Source organism: Panthera leo, chromosome B4, assembly GCF_018350215.1.
Source record: "Panthera leo isolate Ple1 chromosome B4, P.leo_Ple1_pat1.1, whole genome shotgun sequence".
Lineage (NCBI taxonomy): Eukaryota > Metazoa > Chordata > Mammalia > Carnivora > Felidae > Panthera > Panthera leo.
Window position 1 is genome coordinate 57,526,443 of NC_056685.1, and position 17,848 is coordinate 57,544,290.

The following is a 17,848-nucleotide window of genomic DNA, read 5'->3' on the forward strand; positions in this document are numbered from 1 at the left end:
AAATGGCATAGTCTTTACAAAGGCTAAGGTTACTGGTGCAATGCTCTCTCATTTTAAAACGTATCAGGGACATGCCCTCTGAGGGTCATGCTTTCATTTGCTGATGTTAATTCTCAGCTGCCTGCTTCTCGTCCTTCATTGTACCCTGTGTCTTAGCTGGGCACGCTCCTGATTCCCTGCTATATCCAGACGGTCCATGTAAATAGTGTTTATGTTAAGGAAGTCATGTTCAGTGTGACTGGAGCACACAGAAACTGATGTTGTTGTCACTTTAGATTAAGCTCTTATTTTAGTAAAGGAGGCAATTGGAGCAGGCAGCTGAGTGGCCGAATGAAATATTCAGCTCATTTCATTTAGAGCTGCCCGGTTTCCATTGTTCATGCTGGCAAGGCTGGTTAACTCTGTTGGTGCCGGCACGGCAACAGCCCCCACTTGCTCATGCACCCACACTCAGGCTTCCTCCAGCTAACATATTTTAGTCAGCCATCAACACACATAGAAGTAACCAGGTGAGGGGCGCCTGGGTGGCTCAGTCGGTTAAGCGTCCGACTTCGGCTCAGGTCATGATCTCACAGTTTGTCGATTCAAGCCCTGCATCGGGCTCTGTGCCGACAGCTTGGAGCCTGGAGCCTGCTTTGGAGTCTGTGTCCCCCTCTCTCTGTCTGTCCCTGTCCCACTCATGATCTGCCTCTCTAACACGTAACCAGGTGAACTATGCAGGCACAGTCACCCCTGGGTGCATCTTTGTGACCTCTTATCCATTTATACGCCCCAAGTGGCTGGTTTAAAAAGGAGTGTCTATATAAGCATAGATTATGCCTGAATCTCCAGGTACAACTGGAAGATAAGATGCTTAAAACAGTGTTTTTGTGTTAAAGTGAAAAATGTGTTTACCAAAGGAAGATGATGGGCTTAATTCCTTGAAACATTGTAAGTACTGCCTGTAACAAGGAGTTGTTTAAAACACAAGTAGATACTATCATTCTAAAAATGCACTGGTTACATAAATTTTTGCTGGGAACTTATTATTTGGAAAAACTTTTACAGACAGCACCTTAGTAGCACTTTGCTACTTTCCTGGGAGTGTCATTGACTGTGTCCCCGCCACTTTTGGGAATTTGAGGAACCTGTTCTGAGACTCTCCTACCAGTCTGTTATAACCCAACTTGGTCAGAGTCTTCTGACTACTGAAGCTTTTTCTCTCTCTCTCCCTTTTTCTTTCTCTGTTTCTCTCCCTCCTTCTTTCTCCTTCCTTTAAAAAAGAAAAAAAAAAAAAAAAGTTGAGCCAGAAAAGGTGACTGAAGGAAATGATTAAATATTGTTTCCATATATCAAAATTCTTGGTTAAATGAAGAACTTTTAATAGTTTTCACCCATAAGAAAATGTCTGGTAGAATGAATCATTTCATCAGCTCAAGATCTTGAGAAAGTAGAAATTCTTCTTAGCTACAGCTTACTAATATTACTTAATGTCTATATAAGGTGCCAGTCATCACTGAACAATAATAACAAATTGTTACTATGGAGATGCATTCAACTCTAAATACAAAAATAAGCGACAAGTATATACTAGGCTCTATGCCTTCATGGTATCTAAATATTTAATAAGTATTACGTAGATCCAGGTTTTGTGGGGCCACAAAGCTTATGCAATTTTAGAAAGAGAATACAAATTAAAATGATTAGTTTAATATGAAAGTAAACATCCACGGGCGGCTGGGTGGCTCAGTTGGTTAAGCATCCGACTTCAGCTCAGGTCATGATCTCATGGTTCATGAGTTCGAGCCCCGCGACAGGCTCTGTGCTGACAGCTCGGAGCCTGGAGCCTGCTTCGGAATCTGTGACTCCCCCTCTCTCTCTGTCACCTCCCCAGCTCAGGCTCTGTCTCTCAAAAAATAAATAAATGTTAAAAAAAAATTTTTAGGGGCGCCTGGGTGGCTCAGTCGGTTAAGCGGCTGACTTCGGCTCAGGTCATGATCTCACGGTCCGTGAGTTCGATCCCCGCGTCAGGCTCTGTGCTGACGGCTCAGAGCCTGGAGCCTGTTTCAGATTCTGTGTCTCCCTCTCTCTGACCCTCCCCCGTTCATGCTCTGTCTCTCTCTGTCTCAAAAATAAATAAACATTAAAAAAATTTTTTTAAGTTAAAAAAAAAGTTTTTTTTAAAAGAAAGTAAACATCCACAATGCAAAAATCCCAACAAACTACTATTTTAAAATGCTGAGAAATATGAAAAAAAAAATCACAAAATCTAGAATAAAACAGAATATTCATATCAATTAGGTCCCTGACTACAGTTCTCTGATGCTTTTTCCCCCTACAGTTGTTGGCTGCTTATTCCACCTCTTTGTAAATATCATTTTCCATACAGAAAATATAAAGGTAATCCATTCTTGTATCTACTATGTTGAATCAAAATTTGTTTTCAACTATACATAAGTGGAATTCAGAAAACATGCAATTGCACACACACAGTGGTTCTTGCTGCCTGTATCACTGCTATAAGTTTGTGCCCTAAAAATACAGATATTTGAGAAATTCTATTTGTGTAATATCCATCAAAAGTTGAAAAAAAATATACAATGTGTTAAGAACAGTATAAACTGCATCAGTCATTAAATTCCTAACAGGAAGAACTTCTATTGTGACTGGGCATTGATACAAACCATATCCTCTGTTTATAATATGATACATCTAATAACAAGAAGGGTTTTTCCACAGAGTAGCTTCTGGCTCTGTATGTTCCAAACCTAGTCTCACCCTTCCATCTGCACGCATAGGACAATGTGGCCTCTGGCTCCTGGGCTCCATTGTGGCCTCTGTGTGTCAAATATTCTAGTCAAAGTTCCAAGGTGGAACATCATCAAATAGCTTCATGATACATGGAAGTGTTTGCAAACAACACAACTGTATTACACTTAATTTAAAATAACTGTATCCCCACTTTGATTCCTCCTTCAGTAGACCCTCCTCCAGACCAAAACAAAGCCATGGCCTCTCCAATTTCACCACAAAACAGAAGAGGAATGGAGGGAGGTTAAAGTTGGAAGCACTGGTCACAAATGATTGCGGTTAAAATAGCTTGCTTTGCAAATCTTACAAAATGTAGGTTCGTGTGTACACACTGCCTCCAACTTCTCCTCAAACCTACAGCAGAACTCCAGAATGAAGGGCTCTGGAGCTTTGTTTTGTCTCTGATGAAATAATTTATTCCTTTCCTGGATGAAAAAAAAATGTTTTTTTTAAATAACATCAGGTATTTGTCAATAATTGTGAGTATAAATATCTATTAAAATAATTTTATTTTAAGACACAGTAAGTCCAACTGGTATTTAACAATAATTGGAGAATTCAGTGAAAAATTTTTAAAAATGGTATCTACAGAAAATTTTGTTCTTGGAATTATAAAGCTATTAGGTACCAATTTTCTGAAAAAAAAAAAATCACAAAGACCTTCTGCATCTAAAGCAGAAACAAAATGTGGAATTAATTTTTTTTTTAAGATGGCCACATATTTCAGCAGCTAAAAACAAGATGATAGTTGAGAAGAGCATGCTCAGTTAGCCACCGGTGGGAAGACTGTGGAAAGATGAATTTGGAACCTTGCTTTCCTAAGAGCCTATGAAAATAAATAAGAGAAGGAAATAATTCCAAAATTTAATTTTGATGGTTTTTCTCCTGTGCTCTCAGAAACATACAAATTGCAGTCTTATAACACATTATCAGTAAAAAATACAGACCCCTTTACTCATTGTGTAAATAGGTATAGCATAGTTCTCCATTAAACAAAATATTAAATCAAAATATTTGATTTTATGAACTATTAATGTAAGAAAAAATTTCTGTATTTTGAAGAAATCAAGTTTCATTCATTTGAAGTATCTTTAAAGATCATTAGAAAGATACCCATTCTTTGTGCCCATATTGACTAAAAAAGATAAAATAAACTTTCAATCCAATTGTCAGCTCCTAAGAAATCTACTCTATAATTCAGCATATTCGTGAAAAAATTCAAACTTCCCTAAGTTTGAAAAGAATTCCCAAACCATTCATTGAGAGTTTAAAGGAAAAATTGGTCTTAGACTTGGGAATCAAATTCCAGTTGAAACTCTGGAGATAAATGGCCCATCTCTGAAGTGGGTTAAATGACCTGCTTATTTTCATATCTTTCCATTTCATTTCTTTTCTTCCTTCCTCCTTCTTTTCTTTCTTAAAACCAGAGGAACTGGGTAGCCTTGCCACAAAAACCATTAGCAAATGAAATGTAAATTATAAAAAGTATTTCAAGATATCAAGTTTGTGAAAGAGGGTCGGAAAAGAATGAAACATTTTGGAAAGTTGCTGAGGACCAGCAAAGCTAAAACCAAAGCAGAAACCCCCAAAAGTTAGCAAAAACAGACATTAATGAACAAGACCAATTATAGCCAAATCAAAGTCAACAAGGAGCATTCAAACTCATTCCAGTACCTATACCACCAGATCAAATTTGGACCTGTCAAATCTAGTTTCCTGTTTCACTTCTCTGGTAACCTAAATAGACCAAATGCTTCATTGTCATAGTGTTGCTACCCCATATATATCCCCGTTTCTATTGGTAATGCAGAATAAAACCATCCACACCCTATACACATATAACAAACACACACGCATGCACACATTTTGAGGAATGTTTTCCAAGGTGTAGATCTGCCAAAAAGTTCAAATAAAGTATGTAACAGAACTGAAACTTATTACCAAACTTTTTAACAAAGCCTAATGGAAAAATGACCTATAAATGTCACTGCCTAAAACAGAGGTCGGCACAGTATGGTCTATAGTCCAAATCTAGCTCACCACCTGTGAAATGAGATGATTTAATGAATGAACATTTATAATCAATTAAATGACTGAGAACATTAACTTTGAGCTACAATTATGAAATGTCTCCTCCTCAAAATAATTCAATATTTTCTCATTATTAGACTTCTATTATAAAAAAAATCCTTAATTATTATTATATATTTAACTATGTCAATAAATTTTGTGGAATTTTTTTTCCTCTCTTAAAGTACTTACATAATATCCTCAAATTTGCCCTCTCATCGACAATACCTAAAATATTTACTATCTAGTACTTACCAGAAAAAATTTGCCAATACCCGGTTTAAAACAATCTGATCTATAAAACTGTTCTACCCCCACTTATTTCTAACTTTTATAATATATGTATGTGTGTATATATGTATGCATTTAGAGTGTATAACGTAACGACTCACATAAAAGATTTATAACTACCTCCTAATGCTTCCTAAATCACTACCAGGAAAAGGCTACAATAACTACCCCCTGAAAATAGATTCCTATGCAGAGCTAACAATAATGGATGGCATTTATCTCACCTCAGAATAAAATTGAAAGTAGGTACTAATTTTACCAAATAATTTAGTTTGAAAAAATTAAAATTATAATACCCAGTGCTAGTGGGGGCGTAAACAAGAAAACCCATTTCCACATTAACTGAAGCAGTGTTAAATGGCACAATCTATCTGAAAAGCAATTTGGTAATAGATAAAATCCATTGAAAATACTTTGACACAGGTAAATACCCCTTTTGTAAATCCAAAAATATGAAACATACACATAAAGATTTTCAATACCCAGTTACTTATGATTGTAACCTGCCCCTACCATTCACCAAGTATTAGAAGAAAGCTTGGCACTATCTTTCCTTCATACCAACAGTCGATAGTTCCTCCCCCTTAGTCTTCCACATCCTTTGCTTCTTCATCTCTGCCTTGGTTTAAGAACCTGCCACTCATTTCTCATCTTGGGGCTGGATCTACCAAGTGAGGCCTAAGCTTATATAATTTGAAAATGACAGAAAAGACGGTAAAAATTGTGAATACAAAAACTGCATCACCGATGCCATCCAACAGTAAGAGAATTTTAAGAGAAGCATAACACAGGGTAGTAATATAGAAAGAAAATACGACTAAATGAAGTTAAAAACACACTTGTTACAAATTTCACAAAAACATATGACCATGAGAACATATTTTAGAGTTCCTACCCATGCTAGAGTCCCATGCAAGCCAAGAGTTTTTAATTTAAGCTTTATTTCAGCTTCTTGCTATATCTGGCTCCTTACCAAACCCTCAGTTCCTAAGGTTAGTAATTTCTAAGCCATCTATCCAATCTCATTGCTGAAGGTTAATTTTTCTAAAATGAAATTCTAAACACATTCCTTCACTACCTGAAAAACTTTCTTGCCAACAGTGTACCTGGCACAAATCCCTCCATGAGATCACCTCCACCTACTTCTCCAACCTCATTCTCTGTTGTTCCAGACATGCTGCATTATTTACAGTTCCTCGTAATGTTATTTCAATCCTCCCATACCTTAGCAGATGCTCTTTCCTCTAACAAAAATATATTTTCTTCTCTTTTCCAGCTAACAGATTTCTACTCCTGGTTTTCTATCCCAGCTTACCTGTTAAAGGTTTCCCGGACCTGACGACAGAGTTGATAGCAAGCTTGTTGGCTAACTCTCTTCTAGTACTGCACTTACCACCCGTGATCAGGGCTCATTCACTGTGTGTTTCCCCTGATACATTAAAAGCTCATTCAGGGCTGAGACCTTGTCCTAGCCATCGTTCCCCAGGTGCCTGCATTAAGTACTCAGTAATCCTCAATTGAACAAATGAATGAAAAAAGAGGAGAAGCAAGTATGCCAAAAGGTTATTTTTGTCGCTTCTGCTTATTGATATTTTAGCAGTTTTTTTACCTTTGTTTTAAAATACTTTTGTTATGTGGCTCTATTTGTTTTATACTAGGAAATCTAATTTATAATAAAATACTTCTTTGAGACTTACTCTAAGTTTCATTATATCTGCTATCTAATTCTCTTAAAACTCTGCACACCTGTGCCAGGCTTATTTCTATGGCCAACAGTCTACTTTACTTGAAATCATATTTAGATCCCTGTACACAATTAGCTAAATAAATATCATTAGTGCAGCTTCATTAAAGTGTATTTTCTTAAATATTTCTCAGTGCACATATTTCTCAGTAAGTGAGCATCTATTAGAGTTTTGGCAAGAAAAATCTTATAATGGACTTATTTCTGTAGGTATATATTTCAAGCGCTGACTGGAAGGAATAATAATTTTTTGCCATCTGGAATAAAACAGTGACGAATACTACAAGACTCAAATTATGTTCAGATGCATGAAGCCACGTTTCCGAATCACCATTATAATTCCTATCTCCCACCTAGGATGCACTAAAGAATTGTTTTTAAAAGGAAAATATCCAAAATAATCTGATAATTCCCCTAAATATAATCCTCATTGAAGCTGAATATATTTTATCCTTTTTTAGTAAAGCTATCATTATCATTATCCAGTAACTGCCTGCAGAGACTTTATAGCAAACATTTTACCCTTTTTCTTGTGTATGATTTAAATATGTTGTTTTATTACATATTGTTTAAATATGCTCTACGTGAAGCAGCCCACATACACACAGCATATTTAGATATGAATACAGGTTAAAAGCACCAAACTGCAAACCACAGGCCATAGGAATAATATCCCCAAATAAGAGCTGATACCCTTTTAGTAGCTTCAGAGCCATTTGAATCCCATATCACCTAAACACTTAGTTCAGGTATAAGTTCATTTTCCAGCTTATGGTGCAATGGCTTCATATTGGACCTCTCCGCAAACATGTTCCTGTTTCTTCTTTGTTTAAGGCATGTTATTCTGAGTTCATGTGATGATACACCTTATAGATAAATATAAGCTTTTATTCCTGGATAGATCCATGCCTCAACCAGGCTGGTTTGGTTGTTTAAAGAAAAGACTGTATTCTCATTACACAAGCCTGCATGCAAGATCCATCCGAGATCAACTGTAGTACAGCAGGAAGAACACCAGCTTTAGAGTTACACAGCTATGGAATCCCTGAAAAAGCATTTCAAGGTCTGTGTGACACTGAGGTCATTGGGCCTCTTTGAACCCTGGTGCTATGGGTTCAGTTGTGCCCCACACACACCCTCCTCAAATTTATACGTTGAAGTCCTAACTCCCAGTGCATCAGAAGGTGACATTTGAAAATAAGGTCATTGCTATAATTAGCTAAGTTAAGATGGGGTCATAAGTGTGGGCCCTAACCCAATATGGCTGGTGTCCTTATTAAAAAGAAAAAAAAAAAAAGAAGCAAATTTGGACAGAGAAAGACACTTCTAGAGGAAAGATGATGCGAAGAGACAGGGAGAAGATGCCATCTATAAGCCAAGGAGAGGGAATAGATCCTTCCCTCACAGCCCTCATAAAGAACCAACGCTGCCAACACCTTGATTTTGGACTTTGAGCCTCCAGAATTGCGACACAATAACAACAACAGAAAATCATGGTTTAAGCCACCCCTCTGTGGCACTTTGTTATGGCAGCTCCAGCCGACTAATATACCTGGTTTCCTCAAATGTCAAATCCTTAATGTAAAGGATGTAGTGCCATTATAAAGATTAAAAACCACATTAGAGGTATTCAAAAGAGGGTAGGATATATGTTTTTATCATTTGAGATATAATATTTGAAGTATTTTATTTCATATCCTTGAATCTTGTTTCTCTCCCCATTCAGGCAGTCAAGTTGCCATACTCTGCACTCATAGAATTGGAAAATTATTGTCAGAGCAGGGGAGCATGGGGTAGGAGAGAGTGTCCATTATTGGTTTTTGAGTTTCAAAAGCCTAAGATACCCTGGGAAATTGGAATGATTCCCATGCATAGAAAAGAGACCTAGAAGAGATTCTCCTATGTATTAATAAAGCTTAGAGCAGATTTAGATCCCTTTAGGTAAAAAAAAAATAATAATAAGGTGATCAAGATATACATAGACATTAGTGGATCCAGGTCAATTTAGGGGTGGGTAATTGCACCTTTACCCTCCTCCTACCACCTCAACTCATCCTACTGAGGTCAGAATGACAGGCCTTTGGTTCAGGAGATTCAATTGAGTTACCTCCATTAAATAGATATAAAATTCCAAAGTAAAAGGCCAGATCAAAAATCAAGATTTTAAAAGAAAATCATGAGACTGGTTGGATGGCTCTAAAGCCAACAAGATAATGTAAAGGATCAAAAGAACAGAGATTAGGAGAAGCTTTATGAAGAGCTTCTTGGATGGAGCTGCTACTCTATGGTAAGTCCCACCTCCCCCTAAGTAAGAGGGATGGAAGGTGCTTCTTTTTGTCTCTCAATCATTTAGAGAGGCTTCAAAGGAACAAGTTAGACAGCCTGAATGCATACCCTGGAGTTTGGGAAACCCAATGGACTGCTGACTGATTCTCCCCTTGAAAATCCAGAGGACAAGAGAGTCAGGCTAGGAGAAGCTCTGGAATCTGAGAAGCACCTGCACCCCTCCTATCCACAGAGGTTCATAAGATCCATGTTTTCATCAAGGAGGTGTGGGCCACATATGAGAGAACCATCCTGCAGCCCAAGATGACCATCTGGAAGTATCACTGATATACCAAATGAGAGTTCATGTAGAACAGACTGTCTGAAAACCAGAGGCTCCCCTGGAAATAGCTAGAAGAGAAGCCCTGCCCAAGTCAAGGGAGTTGAAGCCAGATGGGTCCAGCAGGGGAGCCACCAAAGTGCCCCGAAAGTGGCCAAGTGGGTGTCAGTTTTAAACATCACCAGGACCAGAAAGCATGGAGCCAGCTTAACATAGCACCATTTCAAGTACAAAACATTCCTAAGCTATTTATTTTCTCTTCTTCCCCATACTCCAACCAGGGGTTTAGCAGTAGCTAGCCAGTGGGAGAGGAAGTGACAGATAAAAAGAGAGAAAGAAAAAAAAAAATAAAAAAACACAATTCTCCCCATACAACTTTTGGCCCAACCCATAAATGGCTCCAGATAAGAGAGAGGAGATGATTGATATTAAACTAACTTTCAAGCTATGGTTATGGCCTGAGATTAAACCTTCTAATTTCAAAATGAAGACTATGTTTGGAATCTAAAGTGCCAAAAAGAATTTCTTCTTCTTTTTTTAATCTAAGATTAGTCCTATTAGGGATGGAGCCTGCCTGAGACTGATTTTTTTTTTTTTTTCTTAAAGGCAAGGGAATACCCACCACCCTTTCCCAATTCACTTTAAAGAAACAAGTAAAAGAAGTAAATTATTTTTGATTGATTTCCTAAGTTGTGCTTGTTCAAGATACTGTTGCAAAGAGAAATCCAAAAGATGTTGGTGGGAGACAACGGTTTTGGGGGAAGGATCTTCTTTCTTGGATACAGTCTGGACCTTAGAAATGGCCAAGTGATATGTCTCGGCAGGTGGACCCAACTGGCCTTGCAAAGGACTTCATGCAATAGTATGAAATAAGAACAATACTGCAAGTATCCTGTGCTGAATTCAGAGTGGCATGCCAGGAGCAAAGAGTTTCATCCCACCCAGAAAGGGTCTTATGGTTCAGTAGGATATGCCCAGGAGGTACCTGAAAGAAGCTTAGAGAAAGAGAGCAGGAGATCCTCAAAGGAAGATCAAGGTATGCCTCAGCAGTTGGCTACAAGCACTGATGAGGGATAGGAGGAAATCTGTGGCTAATGAAGAGATGGCAGCCCAGGAACAGGTATGACACCCCTCAAAAGATACCCCTTGGTATCTCATAACCTTACCTAGAACTCAGATGCAACCTCAGATTGCTTCCACATGGTTAAATGGAAGATCAAAACATATGTAGGGGGTACCTGGGTGGCTCAGTGGGCTAAGCATCTGATTCTTTATTTATGCTCAGGACATGATCTCATGGTTCGTGAGTTCAAGCCCCGAGTCAGGCTCTGGGCTCTCTGCTGTCAGTGTGGAGTCTGCTTGGGATTCTCTCGTTCCCTCTTTCCCTGCCCCTCCCCCATTCATGTTTTCTCTGTCTCTGTCTCTCACTCTGTCTCTCTCTCTCAAAATAAATAAACTTCAAAAAGTACAATTTAGAATTAGCCACAGAAGAATAAAGAAATCTACATGTCTTGGGGCACCTGGGTGGCTAGTTGGTTAAGTGTCCGACTTCAGCTCAAGTCATGATCTCGTGGTTTATGAGTTTCAGCCCCGCATTGGGCTCTGTGCTGACAGCTCAAAGCCTGGAGCCTTCTTTGGTTCCTGTGTCTCCCTCTCTCTCTGTCCCTCCCCCACTTGTGCTCTGCCTTTGTCTCTCAAAAAATGAAAAAAACATTTAAAAAAAATTTTTTTAAAACCTTACACATCCTACATGCTTATTGGGTAAAGAGAGACATACCTGCCACATAAGGGTAAGCTTGTCCAAGACTTCTAAGGATCCTCTGGAAGTGTGTCTTTACACCACAGACTGGTTAAAAAGCCTAGAAAAGAATTAGAGTTAAGTCATTTAGAGGAAGATTCATTGTGTAAGGAGGCCAACTCTCACATCTTAGCTGTTGGGGAAATACCAGTAGATTGTGATAAGCTGAGCAAGACAGAATACAAAACATTTACTACTATAGAACCCATAAATTCAACCTAGACATCAGCTGAAGGGAAAAAAAAAAGTTAAGAAACTAGAAATCAGCTTCTTCAGTTTGTTTTTTAAATCAAATGCTCCAAATTCCGTAACACAGAAAAGTGAAGGAATACAAAGGAATTTAAGGTTCCCATCCTACAAATGTGAAATTTTTTAAAGTACCAAATATGTTTTTACTGAGAAGAAGAAATCCAAATAAGGGAATAGATTGTGACAGGAGTGCTACTTTAGAGAGAGTATTACACATAGACCAGGATAAAGTAAGTAAATCAGAAGGAGGCGTTTTCCCAGAAGATGGAATAGCAAGTACAAAGGCCCTGTGGTGACAGCATGCTAAGCATGTCCAGGGATAGAAAAAGGCCACTGCAGCTGCAGCATGATTAGGTAAGAGAGAGAGAAGCAGAACATGAGTGAGTTTGGAAAGGACAAAGGAAAGGCTTTGGATTTTGATCTAGGAGCGGTAGAGAGCTATCCTTTTCTTAATTTTTTTTTTTTTTTTTTTTTTTTTTTTTTTAGTTTTGAGAGAGAAAGAGCACTCCAGAGTAGGGGAGAGGGGCAGAGGGAGGGAGAGAAAGAATCCTAAGTAGGCTCCACACTCAGGGAAAAGTCCAACCGTGGGGCTCAATCCCACAACCCTGGGATCATGACCTGAGCAGAAATCAAGAGTCAGGTACTCAACTGACCAAACCACGCAGGCGCCTTAAGCTGTCTGAGTAAAACAATTTAGTTTGAGATCATTAATGCTGTAAGAAACAGAGATTCCTATACTCTTTGCTTCATTTCCCTCAGTGGTAACATCTTGCAAAACTATAGTACAATATCAGATCCAAGATACTAACATTGATAGAGTCAAGACAGACATTTCCATCATCTTAAAAATCCCTGGGGCACCTAGGTGGCTCAGTTGGTTGAGCGTCTGACTCTTGATTTCACGTAAGGTCATGTTGTAGGATCAAACCCCACATCAGGCTCTGTGCTGAGCAAGGAGCCTGCTTAGCATTCGCATATTCTCTCTCTCTCTCTCTCTCTCTCTCTCTCTCTCATTCTTTCATTCTCTCTCTCTCCCTCCCTCCATCTTTCCCTCCCTCATACACTCTCTCAAAAAAAGACAAAAAATCCCTCCGATTTCCTTTTTATAGCCATAACCATTTTCCCTCCCATCCCACCTCCTCTATAAACAGTGAAAATCACTAATCAACTTACAATTTCTATAATTTTGTCACTTCAAAAATATTATAAAAATGAAATCATACAGTCAACAGAATTCTCTGGAGATTTATCCAAGTTGGAGCATCAATAGTTCTCTCAATTTTATTGCTGAGTAGTGCTCTATCAAACGGATCATTTAACCATTCACTCATTGAAGGACACTGCGCTGTTTCCAGTTTGAAGTTATTATGAGTAAAGCTGCTACAAGCATATGCATACATGTTTTTGTGTGAACAAAAGTTTTCCTTTCTCTGGGATAAATGCCCAGGAGAGCAATTGCTGGGTTGTACTGGAGTTGTCTGTTTAGTTTTCTTTAAAAATCTGCCAAACTATTTTGCAGAATGCTTGTACCATTTTACATCCCCATCAGCAGTGCATGAATGAGCCAGTTTCTGTGCATCCTTGCCACCATTTCATGTTGTCATTATTTTTTATTTTAGCCATTCTGCTTTTTTCTAATGATCAGTGATGCCGAACATCTTTCATGGGCTTATTTGCTATCTGTTATATATACTTTCCTATGAAATGTTTCTTCATGTCTTTTGTTTATTTTCTATTTGGATTTTTTTTTTACTGTAGATTGAAAGATTATATTCCTAATATTAGTCCTTTGTCAGATACATAGTTTGCAAATATTTTCTCCCAGTCTGTAGCTTGTCTTTTCATCCTCATAGAAGGTCTTTCACAGAGCAAAAGTTCTTAAACAAAATCCAATTTATCATTTCTCCTTTTATGGATTGTGCTTCTGGCAGAAAGTTCAAAAAAACATCACCTAACTCTAGATCCTAAAGACTCTTTTTTTCTTTTAAAAATTTTACAATTTCAAATTTTACGTTTCAGTTCACGATACATATTGAGTTAATTTTTGTATAAGCTGTCAGACTTAGGTCAAGGTTCATTTTTTGGCCTGTGAATGTCCAATTGGTCTAATATCATTTGTTGAAAAGGCTGTATTGAATTGGTTTTGTACCTTTGTCAAAAATCAACTAAGTATGTTTGTGTTGGTCAATTTCTGGATTCACTGTTCTGTTCCACTGATATATGTATCTATTCTCACTACCAAGAACATACAGCCTTGATTACTATAGCTATATAATAAATCTAGATATTTGGTGAGTTAATCCTTGTCACTTTATTTTTCTAATTCAAATTCATTATACTCTGATTCCTTTGCCTTTTCATATAATTTTTAAGATAATTTTGTCTACATGTACAAAAAAATCTTTCTAAAAATTTGATAGGGATTATGTTAAACTCTATGTCAGTTTAGGGGAACTGTCATCTTTGTAATGGTGAGTCTTCCAATCCATGAACATGGTATATCTATTTTTAGATATCCCTAGATTTCAGCAGATAAGTCTTATACATGTTTTGTTAGATTTACACCTAAGTAATTTTTTTGAGTAATCGTAAATGATACTGTATTTTTAATTTTGGTGTCCAGGTTCATTGCTATTATAAAAGAAAATAACTGATTTTTGTATGTTTATATTATATCCCACTACTTTGGTGAATTCACTTATTAGATTGACAAGTGTGTTTTTTAAGTTCCTTGGGATTTTCTACATAAACAGAAATATCACCTGAAAATAGGAAAAGTTTTATTTCTTTCTTTCTGATATCTATGCTTTTAATTTTTTTAATTTTTTTTTAATTTTTTTTTTCAACTGGCTAGAAATTCTAGTACTATATTCAGAGTGGTGAGTAAGACATTCTTGACCTAGCTCGTGATCTAAGGGGAAAGAATTCAGTCTTTCATCATGAAAGGCAAAGTTAGTTGTAGATTGTTTTGCATCTTTTTATAAATGATCTATATCAAACTGAAGAAGTTCCCTGTTCCTATTTATCTGAGAGTTTTTATCATTAATGGGTGATAAATTTTGTCAAATGCTTTTTTTCTGTATGAATTGATAGAATCATATGACATTTCTTCTTTAGCTTGTTATACGGTGAATCACACTAATAGTTTTTCAAGTACTAACCAGCCTCGCATCCCTGGAATAAAACCCCAGTGATCATGAAATATATGCCATTTTATATATTGCTGAATTCTATTTGCTAATGTTTTGTTAAGGATTTTTGTGTCTGTGTCCTTAAGGGATATTTGTGCGTGTGTTTGTTTTTACTGTACTTCTTGGGTATCTAGATAATACTACCATAAAATAAATGTTTTCTGGAAGACACTGTAAAATTGGTGTTACTTCTCTACTCTAAGTGTCTGTTAGAACTTTCTAGTGAACACATCTGGGACCAAATATGCCTTTTTGAAAGTTTTAAAATTGTCTGTGCAATGTCTTTATTAATTATGGGGATACTCGAATTATCTATTTAATATTAAGTGAGTTGTGGTAGTTTGTGTTTTCTAAGGAATTGGTCCATTTCATCTAAGTTGTCAAATATATATGTATAGAGTTGTTTGTGCTATCCTCATATTATCATTTTGATGTATGCAGGGTCTGCAGTCATACACTTTTTCATTCCTGATATTGGTAATTTGTGTATTTTCTCTTTATTTTTTGTCAGTCTTGCAGGGATTTATCAATATCATCAAAATTTCCAAATAATATTTTTTCATTGATTATTCTGCTTTCAATTTTCTTGGCATTTGTTCTTATTATTTCTCTTCTGCTTTCTTTGGGTGTATACAGCTCTTCCTTTTCTAGATTCTTGAAATGGAAGGTTAGATTAGAAAAAAGGAAAAATCTCAAATGAGTAATGTATGAATTTAGGGCTGTAAAGATCCCTCTCAGCACTTCTTTATCTCTGACCCACAAATTTTGATGTTGGATTTTTATTTTCATTCAGTTCAATGTATTATTTATGTCCTCTGAGACTGCCTTTGTGACTCGTGGATTATTATTTATAATTCAGAATGTTGCTGAATTTCCAAGTGTTCAGAGACTTTTGTGTTATCTTTCTGTTATTCACTCCTCCCCGCCCCCTTTTTTTTTTTTTTTTTTTTAGTTTAGAGAAAGAGAAAGCAGGAGTTGGGGAGAGAGGCAAAGGGAGGGGGAGAGGGAGAAAGAATCTTAATGGGGCTCCATGCTCAGTGCAAAGCCCGACATGGTACTTGATCCCATGATGCTGGGACCATGACCCAAGCCTAAATCAAGATTCGGTCACTCAACCAACTGTGCCACCCAGGCGCTCCTCTGTTATTCGCTTCTAATATGATTCCATGGTGGTCAAAGAATACATTCCATGTGACTTTAATTCTTCTTAAATTTGTTGAGATTTGTTTCTGATCCAGGATATGGTCATTATTGGTATTTATTCCATAGTCACATGAAAAGAATATGTATTTTGCTGCTGATTGGTGCAGTTTTGTGAATAGCAATTAGAGTCTGATGTTGAGATTTCTATATCCTTGTTGATTTTGTCTAGTTTTCTATCAATTGATGAGGTAGTGGTGTTGAAATATTCAACTATATGTGAGTTTATTTCTCTTTTCAAATCTGTCAACTTTTACTTCATGTATTTTACAGTTCAATAATTTAGTGCATGCATATTTAGGATTGCCATGTCTTTTTTTTTTTTTTTTTTTTTTTTTTTTTTAATTTTTTTTTTTCAACGTTTATTTATTTTTGGGACAGAGAGAGACAGAGCATGAACGGGGGAGGGACAGAGAGAGAGGGAGACACAGAATCGGAAACAGGCTCCAGGCTCCGAGCCATCAGCCCAGAGCCTGACGCGGGGCTCGAACTCACGGACCGTGAGATCGTGACCTGGCTGAAGTCGGACGCTTAACCGACTGCGCCACCCAGGCGCCCCTGCCATGTCTTTTTGATGGACCAATTCTTTTATAATTATGTAATAGCCTTCTCTTCTACTGGTAAATTTTTCTTTTCTCTGAAGTCTACTGTATCAGATATTAATATAACAACTCCTGCCTTTTTAATTAATATTTTCATTATACATCTTTATCTGTCCTTTTACTTTCAACATGCCTATATCATTATATTTGAAGAGAATTTCTTATAAACAGCATATAGTTAGGTCTGATTTTTAATACACCCTGAGAATCTTTTAATTGCTATATTTAGACCATTTATATTTAATATAATTATCGATATGCTAGGGCTGAAGTCTGAAATTTCATTTTTTCTTTTCTCTATTTTTCATTTCTCTTTTCTTTTTTTCTGCTCTCAATATTTTTTATAATTCAATTTTGATTTATATGCAGTATTTTTGAGAGTCTCTTTGTATAGCTTTCTTAGTTATTGCTTTAGGTATGACAATATATACATAATTTATCATAGTCTGATAGTGTCATCATTTTACCACTTTGAATGAAATATGTCATGAATCATGCCCTACTAAAATTTTCTACAAATATGTGAGATTGACAAATCAAAAATATAAACATCAGAGTAATTGTAGCTAGATGAGATACTGTTTTGTTTTCTCCCCAAGCTCTCCTGTTTCCCTCCACCTAAATTGCACATATATTCATACCTCCACTAAAAAGATAACTGAGAAATGAATTGAGATTAGCTGCGGTGAGGAGTGGAGAACCTGACTCTAATTTGAAACATCAAGATTTCTGGCATTTGATGTATATAATCTTTTGGATGGACAACTTTTAAAGATAATCTCTAAGAAAATGTGTTTTCTAATGCATTAAAATGAATAGAAACTTGAAAAATTTTGAAGTCTGGACAAAATTTTGTCTCATTGTATTTATTGAGGATGTAAACCATCAACAATTCATAGTCTATTAAACTTGTGAGTAGGCTTAACAATTACCTAGACTATTATTTATTTTATACAAAACACATTTCAGAGAGATGAAGTTAAGTTACACAACGTCACATGTGTGTCAGTGATAATGTCGAACCTAGAACTAAGGTCTAATGATATGCAACTACAAAATGAAGAATAAAAATATTAGATTTTTACCTAAAGTATATATCAAAAGTCTGCTTGGGAATGCAGTTATGCCTCATTTCCTTAAGAAATGCAAAATGAGAACATGTCAGATGGAATATCATCACTCATCTACACTGGAATTTAACCAGGACACTGGGGTTTAAACTTACGTGCATGCCAAAAATAGCAATTGGTAACAAATAAATGGCCCAACCATTGATATTACTGCAGACACTCCCCACAAGAGGTTCCA

General features: G+C 36.7%; 1 protein-coding gene across 10 annotated transcripts in view; it reads right to left on the reverse strand.

Annotated features, from left to right (window-relative positions):
• Positions 1 to 17,848, reverse strand: part of SOX5 (SRY-box transcription factor 5) — a 1,003,938-nt gene that overhangs the window by 850,186 nt on the left and 135,904 nt on the right. For all 10 annotated transcript variants that reach the window (XM_042946059.1, XM_042946058.1, XM_042946055.1 and 7 more), the window contains one exon: positions 11,278 to 11,359. The gene's annotated coding sequence lies outside the window, so the exon portion shown is untranslated. The remainder of the gene's footprint in view (positions 1 to 11,277; positions 11,360 to 17,848) is intronic.